This window comes from Fundulus heteroclitus, chromosome 19 (genome assembly GCF_011125445.2).
Source record: "Fundulus heteroclitus isolate FHET01 chromosome 19, MU-UCD_Fhet_4.1, whole genome shotgun sequence".
Classification (NCBI taxonomy): domain Eukaryota; kingdom Metazoa; phylum Chordata; class Actinopteri; order Cyprinodontiformes; family Fundulidae; genus Fundulus; species Fundulus heteroclitus.
Window position 1 is genome coordinate 1,412,733 of NC_046379.1, and position 22,655 is coordinate 1,435,387.

The following is a 22,655-nucleotide window of genomic DNA, read 5'->3' on the forward strand; positions in this document are numbered from 1 at the left end:
ATTTTTGACAGGAAACTCAGGAAAGTCTTACAATGATTCTTATATAATAGTAGGGCCATTTAGCAACAGACTAAGCAGTTGTTACAGTCCTTCCTTGAGCAACGTCATAAAAAAATACAAATAAATAAATAGGCCAAGATACCAGGAAAAGAACTGAGGGCCTCCACAAGTCTGGTTCATCCCCGAGTTCAATTTCCAGTTGCCTGAAACCCCCTTATTCATTTGTTTAAATTATTGTAGGCAGGAATAAGCAGCGTGGGAATGTCCAGCCATCATACCGGTCTGAATGGAGACGGGTTTGGTGCTAATTGGGCGTATTACTCAATGTTAGAACAAAGTCCAAATACCTGGGAAAGATACTGCTGAAGCTGGTATAATATTACCGTCCACAGTGGAGCAAATCCTGTCCTGACATGGGCTGAAAGGCCACTCAGAGAAGAAGAAGCCACCACCTGAAAAGCAACTTGATAAACAGATTAAAATATGCAGCAGAAGGGACAAGAATTGATGAGGGAGATTAAATGACCATGAGGAGATATTTCATTGGAATGTACAATAAATGGTTTGTACTTGTGTAGCGTTTTAACAAGTTCAACAACCCCAAAGCACTTTACGCTACAATCAGTCATTCACACCCTGACGGATTCTTAGCTTTGGAGACATGGACGGTGGTCTGATGAAAGTAAAACTGAATTGTCTGACCATAATTACCACAACTGCATTTGTAGAAAAAAAGGAAAGGAATGCAAGCCTGAGAACACCATGATTACTGTGAAGTACGGGGGTGGTAGCATGCTAAGTGTGAATGGATTTCACAAACAGATGTCATTGTGCAGAAATAATATCTAAAATGACTGAAGCAGCATTTCAGACACTAAGCATTCTGTCAAATAAACCAGAAAGTGTCAACGTCAATGTTTTGGAGTCCACCAAAAACTGATCTCAGGCCCATTGAAAATTGATGGGGGAGCTGACAAGGTGAGCAAGCCGGTCTGGAAACCTGACCCAGTTACACCGGTTCTTTCAGGAGGACTCGACCAAACTTCCAGCAAAATGCTTTGCCTGTGGAAGGAAGCCCAAAAGATTTATGCAAAGCCATTTAAATTATGTCAATAAAAATTATACAACATAACTAGTGAAATGTTGGGAAGCTTCTACATTCAAAGAAAGTAAAACCTTCCCCTGAAAATCTCACTCTCAATGTTCTGTGAATGAGTGAGTGAGAGCACATTATAGGGAAAAACAAAATCAGCTTTTCCATGTTATTATGCATCAAATGTAATTGTCCAGTGCAGCATCGAGCAGCTGATGAAGGTTCAGCTCTTTAAAAGTGGCCGAGTTTTATTCATCTTTTCTGACTTTCTTTTTTCAGCTTGCTTTCTCTTTGTTTGACAAGCGAACTCTGAAAAGTGACACTGACGTTTCAGTTCAGTTCATTCAAGTTGTGCTGGCCACTGGCCATTTCAGCCCAGTGGCTCAGGTCTGCTTTGAGTGAAGGGTGTGACTGGAAAAATCCCTAATGGGGCAACTGGAAGTGACTGAGGCACAGCAGGAGAACAGAGGGGCAGGAGGGCGTGTGTGTGAGAGGCTGAACAGAGGCCAGAAAATGGTAGCATTTCTACAGTTGTCCAATGTAATCTTTTATTTATTGAACTAATATACGTAATAAGTAATAATACAATAAACTAACATGGAATGCAAGTTTAACAACCCTTTTTATTCAACTAAATCATTTCCCCAAACATCCCTTCACCTATCTTCTATCCCTGGTTACTGGCAGGGGGATGGTGCTTTTATTCTGTTTTATTTTCCTATATTTTGTAATCATGTATATATAGTATAAATAATCACACAGCTATTTATTTGGCTTATTTATATACTTGAAAATCTATATATGCACATCTATGTCTAAATACAATAGTCTGTACTGTATGCAAGCTACGAACCACTTTGCATTATCTTTGTACTGAAATGTGCTATACACATAAATTTGCCTTGCCTTGCCTTGCCTATCTCCAGTGGGTATCTGATGTTGACACCCTGAACAAAACTTAACAAACATTATAATTAAAATATATTTATTAAGTCATCAATGATATGAAAGCTGAATTGATCCTGTGAGTATTCGTTTCCTGCAGTATGAGTCCTCCAGAGTGACACTAGTAAGTCCTCAGCTGCATCCAGTGTTCTCCACTCTTCCCTCAGAATTTGAGTTTTGTCATTTTTATCGTATTTTGGTTGTAACATGAAATGATCAGATGTGGAATGGCTTGAATATGCAGGAAAGTGCTGAGTAGCAAAACTAACTTGAACTGAAAAGGAAAAAGATTGAGCCACAAATCTGTGAACTTCTAAGTTAAAAGAGGAAAACTTGGTCAATGGTCATTTTTAGTCCTTGCCTAAAGTCGCTGTGTGCATAATGCACCTAAAAATCTGCTCCTTATTTACTGTGACTCCCAGCAAGCGGTTGGCTTCATACAAGAACATGTTCAATCATAGACATAATATAAGAGTAGACGCGTCATTGGGCGGGTTCTGCCTATGCTGCGATGCGTCAGAGCGTCCGTCATGTTGAATGTGGCAAATCTGCAGTTACTCAGTCACTTAAACAGTATCAGAGGGACTTTAATCTCTGAATATACTTTGTTTTCGTAATATTTTATTTATCCCTTTAGCTTCATTCTCCTAAATTCATTCTCGTAAAGAATAAAAATAATTAAAATAACCTAACCTGGCCCTATTACTACAGGAGTGAAATAATTCTGCAAACTGTGACTATTCTGGAAATGTTCCCTCTTAATTCTCATAATATGAAGTTTTTCTCATAACATTACCACTTTTTTATTCTTTATTTTTGCTTTATTGTCCTAGGTCTTTTTTTCCCTCATATTATTAATTTTACCTCTTTAATACTCCCCCAAAAAGTCTGTTTAAAACACACACACACACACACACACACACACACACACACACACATATATATATATATATATATATATATATATATATATATATATATATATATATATATATATATATATATATATATATTATACTATACTATATATATATATATATATATAGTATAAATAATCACACAGCTATTTATTTGGCTTATTTATATACTTGAAAATCTATATATGCACATCTATGTCTAAATACAATAGTCTGTACTGTATGCAAGCTACGAACCTTGAAAAACGGTCTTTTTCTAGTGTTGCCACTCTGCAGCTTTAGTGTGTCCAGTTTTGCAACATGGTGCAGCTTTAGTTTATAGAAGGCAGATACAAGTAGTGAAATCAGCCAGAATACAATGCAGGAATGAGGCATCTTCTCTGATCCACGTTCACAACAACAGAACTTAACTTTTTTTCTGCCATATACAATATGGCGGTGACGTTGACGTGCGAACCTGCGCCCAACGACGCCTCTACGTATATGATGACTATGTGTTCAATGGCCTGGTGCAAAGCCACACTAGTTCTCCTGAAAACACGGTGAATAATCAGCCAGAGCTTTCTTCACAGCTCCTTAGGGGGAGGTGGAGAAATGTGATCGCTGCTGATGATGAACCAGTGAATGAAGGTGGTGTGCTTACAGGTGTGTGTGTGTGTGTGTGTGTGTGTGTGTGTGTGTGTGTGTGTGTGTGTGTGTGTGTGTGTGTGTGTGTGTCACAGCTCTGCTATAATTCAGTTTATCAACCACGATAAATTAGACAGGACATTCAATCACTGAACATGCACGGCATAATGTGTTGTTAGAGTACCAGCTGTTTTCTTTTCACACCGATACACTCATCAGCTTTAGGTCTCACACACACACACACACACACACACAGGTTTAGATTAGAAAATTGACCCACTGTTCATGTACAAACGTCAGAAAGAAAAGATCATATTTTATATCACGATAGCTTGTAAATAAGAACTCTGTCAATCATGCAATGTCTCATATTTGGAGAAACACACTCAAACACAACGATGTGTTCAGGAACCATCTGTTTCCTTTTTCCCTTATTGACAAATTTAAAACCTTGAGGTAATGTTGAATAACCAAATAAACACACATTAACACATGAGGACACACAGCTGCCAGTGAATTCTTGACTTAAGTTAAGCCGTTAACTTAAGTCAAGTTAACTGACTTACGTCTGCTTTGTATGCTGATAATGTTTTGCATTATCTGAGTTATTTCCTGTAAATCATTACTGCAAAATAAACTGTAAGTATTAATAGTATTGACTTCCCAAAGTGAGCATAAAACTGAAAATGTTTTCCATAAGTCTCAGCAGTGTTTGGTGTTTATTCTCTTAATTAAAAGTTTTAATGCCCTTTTGTGACTTGGCCATGGAGAAGCATGTAAGGTGGGCTGCTGTAGTCAGATCGCTAAGGTTGGATTTAAACGGCCAGCTGGAGATAAGCACCAGCAACCCTAGTGTGATAAGCGTGTTGGATGACAGAAAAATGGACGGATGCTTTCTCACTGAGGTTTTCTGGAGTCCCAATGCTTTTAAACTCATTTCTGATGGATTTATTGATGCCAAAGCTCTTGTTTAAAATGTGTTCTTAAATGATGTATTGCTTTTTCAGATCATCTGGACGGCGTCATATAACTTCTGTTCATTCAACTGATTTATTCCACAGGTCTGGCAATAATCAATATTCCACAGGGCTCCATAATTAATATGGCATTTGGTTAATGAAACCGAACTAAAAATATGGTTAATCAGTTATTTCATGATTTTACATTCTTTAAAAGAGGGTTGTGCTGTTTATGAAAGCTGTGACAAAAGCAAGAGCAGAAAAATATTTCTAAGGTGTTAAATAACTAAAACCTGTGTATATTCTATGACTGTGTTGTCAGTCAGATTCTAGGTGCATGCTGCTCTTTTCTTCGTGTTTAAGGATTAGAAAAGAGAAACATCTCCTAATTCAAAGGAGCTGACAGATATTTACAGCTCCAGGCTTGAAGGATAAACACCGGCTCTCCTCATCACACTTCACAAACCTCATCTGAAGCCACACTACACTAACTTTATGATACTTTCCATTTTCACCGTCTGTCAGACACTTTTATACAATCTCTGTTTATAACTACACACTGGCCCAGGCACAGTGAAAATACAGCTCATTAATCAAAAGTTGAGATGTAAAGACTTCTTCTGTTTGACACAGATGGAAAAATGGGGCAGTGTTCTGAGATTGTCTCATTTGTTGCCAACATAAAACCATTTATTATGAGGTTTTTTTTTTCTATCTTAAGCTTAGCGAGGTTTTCATCTGGCAGATTCAATGAACCTTTTTTATGTTTGAAAGTCAGCCCTTTCTCTTCTCACAGCCTCTGTGTCAGTGAGATAAATTATTACCTCTCCCTCCACACGCCTTCACTCTTTTCTTATTACACCGTTATTATACAAAAAAGGCTGTTCATCTGTATGCAAAGAGTGGGACCCTCAGAACCCAAATTAAAATGTCATTTTTTATCCATCATGACCAACGGGTTGTTCTGTCTGAATCTACATGCAGGTCATAATCATCTTAACTGCTGTAAACGCCATGTACTCACAAACTAGATGGCATCATGAGGAGAGAAAATGATGTGGGAATCTTACAGCAACAGTTCAAGTCATCAGAGAGGAAGTGAGCATACTTTCAGATTAGCTACAAAAGCACCTTAAAGACAACAAAGTCCTTATTTTGCTCCAACTAATGGACCAAAATCCCACCACAGCTTTAAGAAGCTTGTGGAAGGAAGCCCAAAAACAGTGAACCAAACTTATACAGTTTAAAGGTCCTACCAAGAACCAAGGAGATACATGTAAACTTCTGAGTTTGTGGGAAAAATAATACTACAGTTAGCATATATCAAAACCTTTTTGGTAATACTAACTAATCTAAAACAGAAAATGTTTAATGTTAGACACTGACAACAAAGGGTTATGTCTTTTTTTATACAGTGAATGTAATTATCTGGTTTCAGTAACATTTGTGACACTAGTTGGTTCTGATGGCTAACGTGAGAGGAGAGTATTTATGCAGAATCAATTAAAAAAAATACTTTTCTTCGATAAATTAAAACTTTTTAAGATAGTTTTTTAAAAACCTCTTCAGTCCTTATGCAGTCAATGTAAGGAGGTATCTCATGTAACTCTAGATTCACGTTCTTCAACAGTTCATTGGTAACCACTCACCCTGAAACGGCTGCACACCCACACACACACACACACACACACACACACACACCCACACACACACACACACACTCGCTCTGACTCACACCTCCAAGGCCAGCAGGTCATCTGAACCACTGAGATGATAATGAGCAATCAGCACCGAAACAAATCGCTGCCGCTCCCAACCTGCAAGCCTCATTATGAAAAAGTGTGTGTATGTTTGTGTGACTGTTAAAGTATGTGACAGGCCCCGAAATGATACGCTGACCTTGAGTCGTGCAGAAAGATTAAAAACGAGATAGATTAGTCAGAGAGCAGAAAAATAAAACAGACTCCTATATTACAGATGATTTAATGGTGACCTGAAGCTTTTCAGAAGATGCCGTTAGGAAAAGATGGACATGTCATTAATGCTACCATGAGTAACACCTTGTTACCATATAGTTTCTGTAGAAAACTAAAATTTCATGACATGTATTTTAATTTACAACCTTTCCTTTAGAGCAGGGGTGTCAAACTCATTTTGGTTTAGGGGCCGCATACAGATTAATCTGATCTCAGGAGGGCCACACAAGTAAGTTAATTTCACTTTTACACAATATATTATGAATAACCTCAGCGTTTTAACGAAAAGTATGTGCAATTTCAACAATACTTTTACTCAGTTAAACATTTACTTAAGTGCATTATGCATAAGAACTGATCACAGTGATTATACAATGTTGAAAAACATTTATTCACATTTTTTGGAACTTAAAAACACTGTCCTGCATGACAAAATACATCAAACAGATAAAAATTAAGAAATGATTTAAATTTTTCCACACCTGAAGCTTAATCTGCTAATTAAAACACAGCGCCCCTCGTGGACAATATAGGAACTGCATACTTTCAATTAAACGAAGTACATGTTTTTTTCAATAATTGTTTTATCATTATCTTCCTTTTATCTTGTCCACTTGTGAAAGTCAAATCTGATGAGCTCTTTGTGGCATCGTATTGCCACATTGCCAGACAGGACACTGGGGAAATTTTTTTTTTATTATTTATTTTTTTTAATAATGATAATGCATTTAGCCACAGGGCCGGACTAAATTGTTCGGCGGGCCAGATCCGGCCCGCGGGCCGTATGTTTGACACCCCTGCTTTAGAGTCTGGCTAACCCTGAATGCTTGACTTGACAGAAACTGGAATTTCTTTCTTAGTTCCTGGAGGCATTTTACTTTTCTGAGCAGTTTGAACGTTCAATTGAATCAACCCAAACAAAACTGATCCAATGATGGTGAAAGTATTCACTTATCCACCCACTGAATGAAGGTGTTTGATCACCTCAGTGGCTACAGGTGTGTAAAACCCAACTCTAGGTATAAAGACTACTTCTACAAACATTTGTGAATAAAGAGGTCACTCTCAGAAGCTCAGGGTAGGCCATGTTTTAAGAAAAGGTGGACCGCTCTCTGCTGCTGCTACTCACCAGCAGATTCTGCGTAACGTTCTGGTTGGATCACCAAGAGCTTCGTAGAATAGATTTCCAAGATCGAGCCGCTGCATCCAAGCCTTAAGTCACGCAATGACAGTGTTGGAGGCTTTGTTGCAAAAGCACACCACCACTGGACTTTAGAGCAGTGGAGACATGTTCTCTGGATTAACGAGTCATGCCCCGCTGTACGGCAACAACTGATACATAAAGACGTGAACTAGTAAATTTGGTGAATGAAATCTTGACAGTGCTGCAGAGTCCAGAATTTACACCCACCATAAATATTTGGGATAAATTACAGCACAGACTGTAAGCTAGGCGATGTCTCCCAACATCAGTGTCTGACCTCACAATTTCTGGAGGAATGGTCAGAAATCCACATAAACACAATTTGAAGTAGCAGCAAACATCGTCCAACGTCATATTTGTTTGTTTTCTTGGTTACAGCTTGTATAAAGATCTGAATGATGTTGTTTAGTAACTGCTGATGAGATGCATTGCTCTACGGCAGGAGTGTCAAACTAATTTCTACACTGGGCCACTTTGGCATCATGAAGTCATTTAAAGGGCCGGTTGCACCTTTATAGATGATACTTTTGATTTCATAATTTCATTTCAGTTCACATAGAAATATAAAAACATGTACAGTAACAAATGTAGTTCCCTTAGGCCAAGTTTCTACAGTTTATCTACAATAAAAGTTGATATTGTGGTTACACTTTAAACACCTTTTCTCCTGTTGGACATTTCTGGGTGATTTTAATGTGTTCTGGGAAAACTAACATCTAGTGGCAGGATGCCACACAGTTAAATAAAATCAACATTTGCTACAGGAGGCACAGTTTTAGCCACTTTATACAATTCAAAATGTTATATGCCTCTACTTTATAACATGAAATGCCTTTTTTGGCTCTTGAGAGTCCAAAAAACACAAAAGAAAACCCCAAATCTTGACACCCAGGAGTAATTCTGCTTTCTAGGTGGAAACATTTTTATCTGATCCAGCATTTCTGCAAGGTTTTAAAAAGCATTAAAACCTTTCTAATACAAACATCTTAAAAAGTCTTAAATTAATCCAGGTCTCCCATTCTAGATTTTAATCCTTTATCTTTAGCTAGGTCGTAAATTAGTACATTTGTTAAATCATTACATCTGTCATTAACTAAATTTGGCTTTTTAAATTGAATTAATTCACTTCTCCTTCTGTAGCTTTGGCTGAGCAATTTAAAAATTATCATAACCCGACCAAACCACACAGCCTTTAATACTGGGACATTAAACAGTCAAGGTTGGGGGAATATAAAAGCAGACTTTCAGCCTCTTAATGAAATCCATTAAAAACAGGTCTGCTCTAGGTTATATCGGCAAATAAAACCACAATGTTCTCCTTAATTATTTATAGTCAGCTCCTTCCCCATGAGAAAACTTTAGATTTTAACATGTTTTATTTTTAAATCAAGGGTATCAGTGGCTGACTGATGTTCACTAATAATACATGTTTTAAGGTAGACAAGTTAACTTTCTGAACTTATGTTTGCACAGTTGCCATTTGACTTAAACTGAGTCTATAATGATGTTAAAATAATTATATCTACTGAAACCTGAAGAAATCTTTTTACCCACAATTATTTACACTATTAAACTATGAAGTCAATCAAAGCTGCCATAAAAAGCTGTGAATAATAATTTGATCAAGACAACACATTAGAGCAGTAGAAGTCACAACACATTTAAACGACAAGTCCCATAAGACAGAGAGCTAATTAGGACATTTAGTCGCTTGTGCTGAGAATTACTTTATCTCATTAGACGCAATCAGTCACTGTATACGTCATCTTAGCCTCAGACTGTTCATCCATATGAGACTTAAGTAATTAAAACATAATTGCTTATACAATAATTAATTATTTCAAGCATTCTTCCAATTAGTTACCCAAAACAGAGATCCCAAATATAATGAAAACCAGTTTTCCCAGTGGAAGCTGAGGTTACTCCAGGGAGCAATTATTATTTTTATTAACAAGCCTGTTTACAGGGTCACTGGCTGGATAACCAAGTGTGGGGACAGAAGTGAGTTTAAGATGCATAGCAGGAAAGGGTTTAGAGGACCCTTATTTTATTTTATTTTATAGCGCAGTTCAGTACAGAGACAATGCAAAGTGCTTTACATGATTACAACACGGGGAGGACAGAATAAAACCAAGTAGGAATAACATGTAGAAATGAAATAGAAGATGAAAAAATAGAAACTAAAAGCAAACATTAAAAACAGTTGGACTACAAAGTTGAATTAATAATGTTTCAGTAAAACAGTTTAACTAGAACAGTCAAAATCCTAAACAAATGTCTTAGTGGAAGGACTTCAGAACCGGGTCCATGTTCTTTACGTTCTTAGTCTTGTTTTTATTCAGTTAAAGAACATTTCGTCTCCTCCTGCATTGATTTCTTCTATTTCCTCAGAGGCTGAACTGGTTCATAGTCACCTGGTGACATGGTGATGTAGAGCTGTGTGTCGTCTGCATAGTGATGGTAGCTGATGATGTTTATGATCTGAGCTAGAGGAGCATGTAGATCTAGAACAGGAGGAACCCAGGATGGAACCTTGGGGAACCCCACATGTGATCCGGGATTTAAAGTTACCTACTGACACTTAAAGTCCTTTAAGTATGATTTAAACCAGTAGCAGAGAGGCCGACCCAGTTTTCCAGGCGTAGTATCAATGCTGCACTGAGGTCCAACAGAACCGGCACGGTGGTTCTTCCACAGTCTGTATTTCTATGGATGTCATTAAACACCTTGATAAGGGCGGTCTGTGTACTGTGGTGAGGAAACCTGTGCTGTACATGAACAGAACAAAGAAAAAGTAACCAGTAAAGATTAAGGACATTAGAGTGGAATATAGTAGCAGCACGTGAAGATATAAATTAAGCTGGACTAAAAACTTCAATATCAACATTCAAAGGCAACTCTAAACAAAACCAGGCAATTTGTAGAAAAAAAATTTAAACTTTTTTCTGCTGTCTGAAGATCGAAAAACTCCTCCTAATGTCGTCAGTAGGAAACCTGTCACCACTTGGTTATAATCTGCTATCCATGTGCAATACCATGAAGTCCAAGACTGTCAAAGCTGCCCTGACATAACTGACCCATATCTATTTATACCTCTGATGTACATAGTGCCTCTATCTGGTATTCTCCTAGTATCTGCTTTCAGCAGCTCTAAAAACCTGTAGCCCCATGTAATATCTTCTTTTTTTTTTTTTTTTTTTTTTTTTTAATATCTTGACATTAGTCTGTGAGGCAGGCTTGGGTCACAGACGCTGAGAGCAGACAAACAGACTGACCCAGTGGGCTGGGCAAGGTGTGAGGTCGAGAAGTACAAGAACACACACGTGCGTTCTGTTACTTGAAGCTGAGCAAGAAAAGTTTTTTGCTCATTTACTAGGAAAGTGAGGTCTTTGATGTAAAGTTAGGACCTTTTTTTGGTCAGGCCATAGGAAGGCTTGAAAAGTAATGGAAGTCAAGGCACAGTCCTCACACACACACACACACACACACACACACACACACACAAATGTTCACTCATGCACTTATACAATTGTTCCAAAACGTTAAAGGTCATAGAAACACAGGTTACTATTAAACCCTAATCTTATAAAGTCAATTAAGCAATTAGTTGAGACACCCACATTTCTCCACATTTCAAATGGTTAGAATTACAAATAGGAACATTACATCAGGTGGACACGACGTGAATATCATTACTCAGCACTTTGAAGGAGGTTTGCCCTGTTCAAACCTCAAACAATCAATTTGTTACACTTTTGAAATGAGAATAAAAAAACATAGTGAGATCTAAAGATGTTGGAGATCTTGAAAAAGAATATATTAGTAGCTCATGAGTCTGAGAAAAGGGTTTAAAGAGATCTTTAAATAATTAGAAACAAGCCTTAACTGTTCCAAATCTCATCTGTCCTTCTGAAGCACAATAAGCTGGTAAACTCTGTGATTTGATCCGCCGTTGCACTGATTTCATCATCCAGTCTCTCATTCTGCTTCATCTGCTCAGAGATGGAGAGTGTTGATTCTGAGGAGCTGATGGTGAACACGGTCAATAGGCGGACCCTGTTCTGACACGGTGACAAATGAACTGCCATTGTCTGCTCTGACTCTGGGGTGAAGGTAAATTATGCTGAAAGGGGCTGAGGGGGAACGAAGCATGAGAAGACAAACTGATAGCTGAATACAAGGATCCTGTCTTGTTCCAAAACATTGTTCCAAATCCATCATGGCGTTTGGTTTTTATGAGATCTTTTTTTTTTTTTTTTGTTAATGTGAACTCATTTTTTTTTTATGCTGACATTCAGCCTGTGTGCCAGAGAAAATACTCAGACTAACTAGGTTCTTTTCAGAGTAGATACTGCATGTAGATCCCATTTATTAAGGCTGCTAATGTTTGTCTATACATCTTACAGTTTATATATCCTGATTTTAGGATTTCTCCCATTTGCTTAGCTTTCCCGGTTTCAAACTGTGTTTTCTTCAATTAAAAGGAAGCTTAGGCAGAAACACAATTAGTTGATAAAGCAAATTAAAATCCTTCAGTCCTGCTTGAAGGACTGAAGATTTTTAGGAATTAGGCAAAAAAAAAGTTGCATCTCTAATAATTTTCATCTATAATCGTTATTTTTTGCTTACCTTAATTTAAATCTTTTCTGCTGATCTTGGTTTAGCTACTTTTGCCTAGAGCCACTGAGCCTGGTGGAAAACTCCTATTTCAACAGTATGAAGAGAGGTGTGGGGTGACTTCTCCCTCTGTAGCTCTGACTTGTTACATGTAGGTTATAATAATCATATGGAGATGGTATGGAGATTAAAAATTACCCCGATTGTTATTGGAGCCACTCAGGATCTGACCTCAGCATTTTTACTCTGCGGAAATGAGGTGAGGAGTGGATTGAATATAAAATTGCCCTTTTGCTGACCCTGAGTTGAGCATTTTCCACCGAGCTTGATTTAGCTGCTTTCGCCTGGAGCCACTCTGGGTGAGATGTCATTAGAGTGAATTTAATCCCATTAATGATCCAAATGATGTTGTCATTTTCAGTAAAACCCAACATTAGGATAATAGATTTAGTCAAACTTTGGTGGAACACAGTTGCCACGAGTACCCCCCACTGCACAAATGAATATTGCCCATCAAATGGTCCCAGATTGGCTGGTCAGTCATGGGGGGGGGGGGGGGGGGGGGGGGGGGGGGGGGGGGGGGGGGGGGGGGGTCAGTAATAACTGTTGGATGGAAAGTGAGAGTCTGAACTGAGGTGCAGGCAGTGCTTTTGAGGGACGTCTGCCATGCAATGAAACCTCTGAGATCCAGCAAAAGAAGTGGAATATGGATGGATGGATGGATGGATGGATGGATGGATGGATGGATGGATGGATGGATGGATGGATGGGTGGGTGGGTGGATGGATGGGTGGGTGGATGGATGGATGGATGGATGGATGGATGGGTGGATGGATGGATGATGGATGGATGGATGGAAACAAAATTCCTTGGCAGTTAACTTACAGTACGTAGGTGCCTTGTTTAAATATAAAATCGCTGAATAACATCTATAAATGTGAATTTAATGAAAGAAAGAAAGTTCACTCCTTGGCTGGTAGTGTGTTAAAATTTATGAACCCTATGAAAACCATCATCTAGGTTTGTTTATTTAAAAATAAAACTACCATCTGGCATCTTCACAGCTGGTCAGCAAAAGCTGTAATGTTATGAAAATTGTTGTATTGTTTTTGTGACAACTTTTAAATGTTGTGTCATGTACAAAGTTATTTAATGTTTATTAAAGGAATCCAGGATTAATTGAACATGTTGGCCGTATGATATTATTTTCCTATCAACTTAAAAGCTGTTTGTGATACATAAAAACTCATGATTACTTCAAAAATTGTATTTTCTTTGCTATATTTTTCACTCATGGAGGTCGCCATTTTTACACCTGCGCAATGCATGCTGGGTCGATGCGGTTAGGTCCTACTGGACTGGAGCCTACAGAGTTAACACAGGAAGGTTAACATTACCAAAGCTGTTTATCATCATATTGCGTTTGACTGGTGTGAATTTAGACAATACCACATGGTGTCACTGGTTGTAATTTCAAAACAAAAAAACACAGCAGACAACGCGAGGTGAGTCTTCATCACTTCCCTCATGAAAAAAAAGAAGAGCACCGTTGGAAGAAAAGACAACTTACGAAGGATCCACATTTGTGCTCTCAACACTCAACAAAACTGATAACCACATGTAGACGTTACCCTTGCAAACTAAACCAGCTGCTGTGCCGATTATTTTTATCCATAAAGCACCTAAACCCGCCGCCTTGCGAGCAAAAGACGCTGGAAAAAACATCAGAGAAAGGCAATACCAGAATGCCTTTTAAATAACAAAGGTATTGCCACTGACACCGAATGTGAAATCACGGACCCAACATCAGACCAAAGACCAGACTCTAAGCAGGTGTTAACGGACTGAAGACCGGACGGATCAGATCCTAAACAAGTTATTGGACCTTATTGGACACAGAGCACGACTTGCTGGATCACAAAGCTCTTTGTTGTTATTTTAATTGATGAGAAATGTTTCAGATGTTACGTGACTACTCCGAACGTCACCATCAATGGACCCGTTCTCCGTCATTCACCGTCAATTTATGGATCAAGTCCATTTTTCTGTTCGTTCTGTTCCATCAGGCTCTGGTCAGGTCAAGCAGCAAAATTGTAATTACAGCAAACAAAGAAAAGAACGTCAACAATCTCCGGTTTGTCAAAGTTAAATGGTGTAAATAGAGATTGTTAACTACAAATAAAATACATGAGAAAAAAAATCGTACATGAGCTGTACACTGGAAGATTAAAACTTTGATGGAAAATATTTCAGAGATCAGATTTCATCGTAATGAAAGTGCTCCTGTTCTGATGCAAAGAACAGAAAACACCAAATGCAGAAGTGGGAAAAAATATTTAGACTAAATGGTTTCTGATCGATGTAAAATCTTTCATTTTGGAGAAAAGCATCACTAGACATATATATATATATATATATTTATATATATATGTATATTGATTTCTTTGTCCATCTTGCCTGAAACTGGGGTCAAATTAAGTTAATTAGCTTAGGTTCAAATTTTATTTCAAATTTGGGAAAGTTTTCATGCAATACTGATTGAGGCACTTTTCCTGGTATCCTGAAGGTTGTCTTCGTTGTTCTGTTTCTTTCAAATACACAGACAATAATTTTATGAAAGGAAGACCTTCTGGGAGCAGTGGAAAAAAAGAAAAGTAGAAGAAAGAAAAAAAACAGGAGATGGTAAAAGAGAAGAAAGGTTTTAGGAAAGTCTTCTTTGTAAATATCAAAAATAAATAATATTGAAAAAAGAGGAAGCGGTGGAAAATCCAGCAGCAAAAAGACAAATTTCAAAGTCACAGGAGGAAGTATCCAGTGTCTCCTGACAATAAAGGACAGAGCAGTGCAAGCTGCAGTACGCTGGATTTAATATTCTCTGTCAGTCAGCTGCATGAATACCCTGCTGTTATTTAATTGTTTAGAGGGGGAATTATACCGCAGCCTATAAGAAAAGTTATTCAGTTGTGCCGGCAGAGCCTTTTAACAAGTGTTAGACTTGATTAAGTAACTTTAGTCTACTTTTCTAAAATGACCAATGCTTTATGTTTGGTTTTAATAAAATCTGAAAAACAACTTAAAATGAACATTGGAGCAGTAAAGACCAAACACCTGACCGTCTGAAGCTTTCACTGACGACTCTGTCAGCATCTAATCTGGGAATCAGGCTCATCCACAGGCGGATGACAGAAAACAGAGAAACTTTTGCTCCTCTGCAGCTCTGAGACGAGTCCTTGACTTTGGTTCTGATCAGCTTCATGAGAGAGAAAACTAAAAATCATTGGTTAAATGGCAACCAGGTCCGTTTTCAGTTTAAACCTTTCAGCTGAAAGAGTTTTGTAGAGCTGTGGTTCCTCGTTCTCATTCAGTTTGATCGTTTTTCTCCCGGATCAGCAGAAAGACTTTAAGAAGCTGCTGAAGGCAATTATAAAGGCCCATTTCCTCATTAATTCAAAAACATGAGTATTCCTTAAGGAGCCACAAGTCCATTAAATGATCATTTTATAGAACTTCATCCACACATCAAGAACTTCTCAGTATTTGAAAACATTGAGATTATTGGTCACCATGTGTATAAAACGAGTTAAACGTGATGCGGTTCTACTAAAAATCTCACATAGCAGCTGAAGGTTCCACCGTCTGCCTCTAATCCTGCTTCAGGTTGCTGTGGGCCCGGTGGGTCTCTGATGGTTCTGTGCCAAGGTGAACCCCTCCCAGCATTTCTCAGGAAGTGTTTCCGTCTGAAAACTAGTCGACTCGTCCTGCAGGGGTTTACAGGCTGTCGGTGTCACCATCGTCAGGCTTTGTTTCAGTCACACGGGGTTCTGGTATTTATCCGTAACGACTCCTGACCCGGACTGTTCACTGCCGATAACTCAGTATGAGAGAGACTTTTAAACTTTTAATACTTTGGAGAAATGGAAGCTTGTTAAATGTCACAAACGTTTTCTTCTAATATTCCTCTGAAGCGGGGGTCCATGACTCTGGGATAGGTCACCTGTCTCAGGTGTGCAGGACAGCAGAGTGTCGTTTTCCAGATGCAGACTGTTTGTGTCTGAGACGCGCTGACTAATTAATGAAGCCACTGCTGCTGTGCCATATGTGCAGGGATGCCTCTGTGGCATTATGATGCAACTTTTTCATTAACGAAATGGAGTGAAACATTAAATCTTTGCTTAGTATGTTTTTAATACTGTTTTTAATAATTGTTTATTACCATTTTAGTAAATGTGTCATGAATCAGAAACAGAGGACCCTGAATTCAGCCAGACAAGCAAAAGGTTGTAATAAAAAGGTGATTTATTAACAAAGCCAAAAAACCAAAAGAGGGCACCAAGCCAAAAAGCAAAGAGGCAGTGTCCAAAAAACTTAAACAGTCCACAGCCAACAACCTAAAATAAACTGGTCAGAAGTCAGGCTGGTCTATTAACAAAAGAGCAGAACAGGTCAAATAATCCAGGTAAAAACTAACAGAATCAGGTTGGGTACATGCAGACAGGATCAGACTTACCCCAGGCAGAAAACACAAACACAATGATCGGGCAGAGTGCAAGGAACAGAGGCAGGCATAAGTAGGGGAGTGAGCAGGTGAATGGAATGAAACTAATTAGACTAGGAGGAGCTGATCAGGGAAGTGGCTGGAGGTGGAACTGAACTGACTGAATAGCTGCCATGTGAAAACAGGTTAAACTAAAACAGTTCAAGAACCAATCTGAAACACAAAATAAAATTACAAGACCCAACCTAAGATGGAACTCAAACCAAGACTAAAACAGGACACAAGCTAAAATAGAAAACAAGAACCTAAAAACAGAAATTAAAACTAAGGCAGAAACTCAAACTATGACAAAATGTTAGTTTTTTTCCAGCATTGTGGTTAAAAGTCAAGCAAACCCAAGTTTTCCATGTGGTTGGAGTTGAACAAATGTCTTTCTTTCTCTCACTTTATTTTTAGTAAATTATCCAACATTAAACAGAGGAAACAGTAAAAAAAACAAAAAAAACAATGATAAACAAACAAACCCACAATTTACCAAAAAAAGGAATAGGCTGAAGCAAAGCTTATTATTGCCTACCCTGTTTTATACTTACGACCTTCACAACCTACCAGGGTCTTTACAGTACATATATAAATATTCAAATCTACATAACATAGGATTTTATCGTTTTATATTTTAAAGCCCTTTTAGAATTCACCAAGAAAGGACATAACTTTAAATCATCATTCAATTCAGTTCAAAATGCCTTCCAGTTGGCATGATGAAGAGCCTCAGGCTGATGAAGATGTCTGTACTGCTTGTCTGACAGGTTGAATAAGCCAACCTTTCACATCCCATAATCGATCATTCCTGAATAACCCAATGAAGCGCCCTTTATAACGTGACAACGCTCCAGACTCCGTCCTTTCCACCTGGACAGGCAGCGCTAAAGCTTCTGATTATTTTAATATTTAGACAAAGTATTGTTGTTTTTTTTCATATTTTTTTACTTTGAAATACGTAAAGGTCTGGATAAATAAAACCATTTTATTTTCAATATAGAAATGACTAAAAGCTTGTACTTATTTAGTCTGTGTTGTATTTTCATTGGGAAACAGGTATTTGATTTACATGGAAATGATGTCACACGTGGACGTCTATGAATGTTAAAACGTGGTTGACAGGGAAAGACAAAAATCAATGTTTTTTCAAACGGCAAAGAAGTCAAGCTTACATGTTGAAAAGTTCTCTTCAACAACGTGGAAAAGAAATGCAGTCTGCTGATGGGCTTGCAAAGTGATTTCAGAAAAGCCTTCTTATCCACAACAGCGAAGATAAGCAACCATGGATTTTATGCAAAATGTTAAAAATACATCTTTGTGAAATGTTGATGTGTCTGACAGAGAAAGAAGGGATGCTGCTTACATTAAGGGAAGGATGCCTCATCCACAACAAGGGAAACGTTCATGTGGAGACATCCACAGCACTGATGTCTATTTAAAAAGTCCTCTTATTCACAACGTGGAATAAAAACAGGAAAGCTGGGATTTGTTCACCATTTTATTTATCGTGATGTTAATGTGTGGAAATGCTGTTTTATTCATCAACCAGAAACTGGATGAGGGCATCTATTGATGTCTAAACCTGGCTGAAACGTGGAAGGAGCAAAGCCAACATGTTCACAACATCTTGCTCACAATGTGGAAAAAAGATATCCTCTGAATACTAAATCTGGATAAAAAGAGAAAACTAAAACATCATCTTAGCATGCATACAGAACAAGAAAGCTGGGATTTAGTCTGTTTGCATCTACTAATGCCTAAAAGTTACAGAAGAGAGGCAGTAAAAGCTGTCTTATAAAATCTGTTCATGCCTAAATGTCTTTGCAAAGACAAAACTGAACAGTTATCATATTTAAAACTAAACGTCTTTTGATTAGGTGATTTACTTTACTTTACTGATACATACATGCATGTGTAAAAAAAATAATAATTAGCAAAGACATCCAAATATATCTGCTGGAGACAACATGCAGAATGTAATTATCGCAGAAGCACAGCATGTGAGCTCAAATAATCCTGATTTTCTAAGATGACCACCATGCAAACAAGAGTGGACTTCCAGAGCTTGGCTATCTGGGACGACTTACACCTGAGCGGGTCCTGCTGGGACACCGGCGTCCGCTGGAGACACAGAGGAGCCCAGCAAGGAGCTTCACTCACTGGGGACAAACGGGAAAACTCCTCGGAGGCCGAATCAACCAGCAGCAGCAGCCTGTCGGTCTCCAGCTGCAGCAGCCGGACCTACAGGCGGATCCCTGCTGCTTCTCTGCAGGTCCATCAGTCCCTCACACTCAGGCTGTGGAGCTGCACCAGCCCCATCTGCAGAGCCACGCTAACACACGCTGTCCGAAGGAGAAACAGAGCAACAAATACATTGTTCTGGTAACTGATGATGGACTCAGACAACAGAAAACCTGTACATGATTACTAAAGAACGCTATGGACACAAGGTCAGTTTGAACCACAAAAAATAAACTCTTTTATAATCAAACATGGTTTTCAAACAGTTGATGATTTTTTAATCAGAATCTGTTTGTTTCCAATTCTGCTGCTAAAGTTTCAATCTGCAGCCTCCAGCGTATCACTGTTAGAGAACATTTGATTAAAAACTGATGTGGAAAGTTTATTCAGTAACAGGAACCTGCAATACAACATTATGAAAGCTTTACAGAAACAAAATATTCTGTTTTACATCGGGAGGAAACACAAGCAAGATTTTAGCTAGTTTTTAATCCAGCCAGGTGAGCTAAAACCCAAAAGTTTATATTTTTAACAGACATGTTGGACACATAAAACATATAATAAGTAACATACAGTATGGGAACTAAAGCGACTTAAAACTTAAAAAGGAAGTAAAAAAGATCAATGGAAGTTCAGTGTTCAGATGGATGAGATTTTTATCCTTAGATATATTTAATTTTAAGAGAAGCTCAACATTCAGCACCTGACCGCCGTTGACATGAATAATACGTCACTGCCATCCTGCACAATTAAAGCACAGAGGTCAATGAGACGAGTAACCAATTCTGAGAAACTTATGGAAATGAACTCTGAAGGAGTCCATGTTTTATCCCCTGATTATGGAGTACGGGAGGGACTGTGAAACTAATGAAGTTGGTTCCTCTGGAGGAAATCCTTGTTCCGGAGGAAAATGAGTTATGTTCCTGCTCCTTAAACAGCTGCTAATAGTGTGGTCTGTGGTAAGGATATTAACCTCTGACATCCCTTGGGAATTGTTCTGGGACTGGATGGAAACGTTGTTAACCTTTCCTCGCTGTGTGGCGGCTGCCTGCAGGCCTGCGGGAAAACACTGCTCTGAGTCAATGAGGTGTTAAAGACATAATGTAGAATTTTTTTTATTAATTAACTTGACATTTACGCTGGGTTGATAAAAAAAAATGGATGCTATGCTGTGGGACAGATGCATGTAAATCACTGATTTGTGTGACGTTGTTCTGCTGTTGATCTGACGGTAACTTATCTGTACCACAGCTTTAAATATCAGCGGTTCCACAAATGTATATGTGGCTATGGAAATACAACATTTCTTTTCATTAGGCTGGCCGATGATTTTAAATGTCAGCAGAAGAAACATTTCCAATATCCACAGAAACAGCAACAGAAGCACCAAGGAACAAAACGGCGGTCTAATATTTTAAGGGATGACGGAGTCCTTGATTGATGGTCTCAATGAGCAGTGGTCCATTGCTTCATATCCTCTAATAATGGTTCACATGCTTCATCATTAGGATTAATACGCAGCAGCACACAGAGAACAGGGAGCGCTCCTTTTTCATGTCGCCTGCGGTGCCAAAGCATTTACAGGTTTGTTGGTTTCTGCTTTTGTTTCTGCGCCGTTTGAAGGAGACGAGCTGTGACTGTTGTAACACACGGTGACACGAGACGTTCATCCAGCTTCACACAAAATGATGGTTTCTTCTGCTTAAAGATGATTTAAGGCGTGTTTATTATTATTATTATGATGATCATAATGATTATTGTTGAATGATATGGGCCACTTTTGAAATATAGCTGATTTTTATGTCTGTTTAGTCTCTGGGAAATAGGCAAATTCCTCCAGGGCTCAAATAAAAATTGCACAGTTGACAGCTTTTACATCTTAAAAGGCATAATATTGAGCTTTTGGATTTGTTACAAGCCAAACTCTCATTTTTCCTTTTTTTGGATTAATGTTCTTGCTGGTACTAATAGTCCCTGTATAAATGTTCTTAATATAAGGTCAAACTATTTAACAGTGGAATAAAAAGCTGGTTTGGCTTTAGTCGACTATTTTTCTCTTGCATAGTTTTGAATTTTCTTCTGTGGGATGAAAATTGCCTCTGTCAGCACGTTTAACAGACAGCTTATCTGAGGCGGTTTTTATCAGCACCAAGTTGGCACCAGTCTGAAGTTGTCTGGAATCGTCAGCCTGTCCACTCTGTTAATCTGAACTGCTTAATTAAAGCCCTGAAAGTGAAGCTAAAGTTAAAACCAGAGTAAAGTGAAAGCAAAGGAGCCTAAAGCAGCTGCTTAGACAGGCAATCATTTTCAATGGATTGGTTACTGCATCTTTCTAATGAAACTCATGCATTTAATCTCCTGCCAATATAAGAACATTGATCCCTCTAAGTTTGATCAATGAGGGAGACTTTTCCATTTATAACATTTGTGTTTTTTAGATACTGAATGGATCTGATTATTTGTCATTTATTTTTCTCCTCCTAAAAAAAACATTATTTAACCAAGTAGTTTTCCCTTTAATATACATTAAAACTCTGACATACAGGAATAGACTTTTGAATGGTTAAATATTCAAAGGTATAATATGCTCCATTTTACAGATAATTAATTCGCTTATTTTTGTCAAGGCAGCTCAGGTTTAGATTTCATTTTAAAACATTCTGCATATAAACCCACTTGGCACAGCCTGACCAACATTATCAGAGCTTGATTTTTGGTTTAAACATACTAAATGTTTGTAGAAATGTCTTCAGCCACATAGAAATGTGATAAGAATGCCAGACCTGTATGTGGTGCTGTGACAGTGGTGTGGAAGATTATTGACAACATCATGAAATAGAGAGATTTAAAGATGTTGTTCTTCCACTTTGGAATCTGTTTCCAAAAAATATTTATCTGGAGCTTCAAAAAGTTCATTATAATCAAAGACTGAACCACTGCTTCAAAACTGAATAAAGCAACCCGCTTTCAAATCTGAATGCAATGCCTCCCAGATTTGTCCAATCTAAATGGGCGGTTCTGGAACTGGTTCTGGAACTGGTTCTGGAACTGGTTCTGGAACTGGTCCTGGCCCCTGTACTGAGAACATAATACTAAATTAATTTCTATAATATGTGCTGGCAAAGAAATCATCACTGATTGTTCTCCTATGCAATTGAATTAATTAAATTCTGGTTGAGGTCTGATTATTTCCCAGTCATCCCTAAGCCTGTCGGCCGTATTGGACCCTAACTCCTTCCTGTTGTTCAGACACATAAAAGTCCCCAAACTGTGGCTCTCATTTGAAGCCAGGAGCCGATTTAATTATGCACTCAGATGACTATAAGGGCTCCATCTATACTTAAATTTGCTTTTGTGAATTGAAAGAACTTTCATTAAATATGTGTGCAACCTATCTGTGATACACAAACATGAATCATAAATTTAGTGTTACGTTGGCCTGCTCAACTCAGGATTACATTATACTAATATGATAATTATGATTATTCTCCTAATAGTTGTGTTGGGAACAAAACAAGAGTAAGTTGACGGTTAACAGG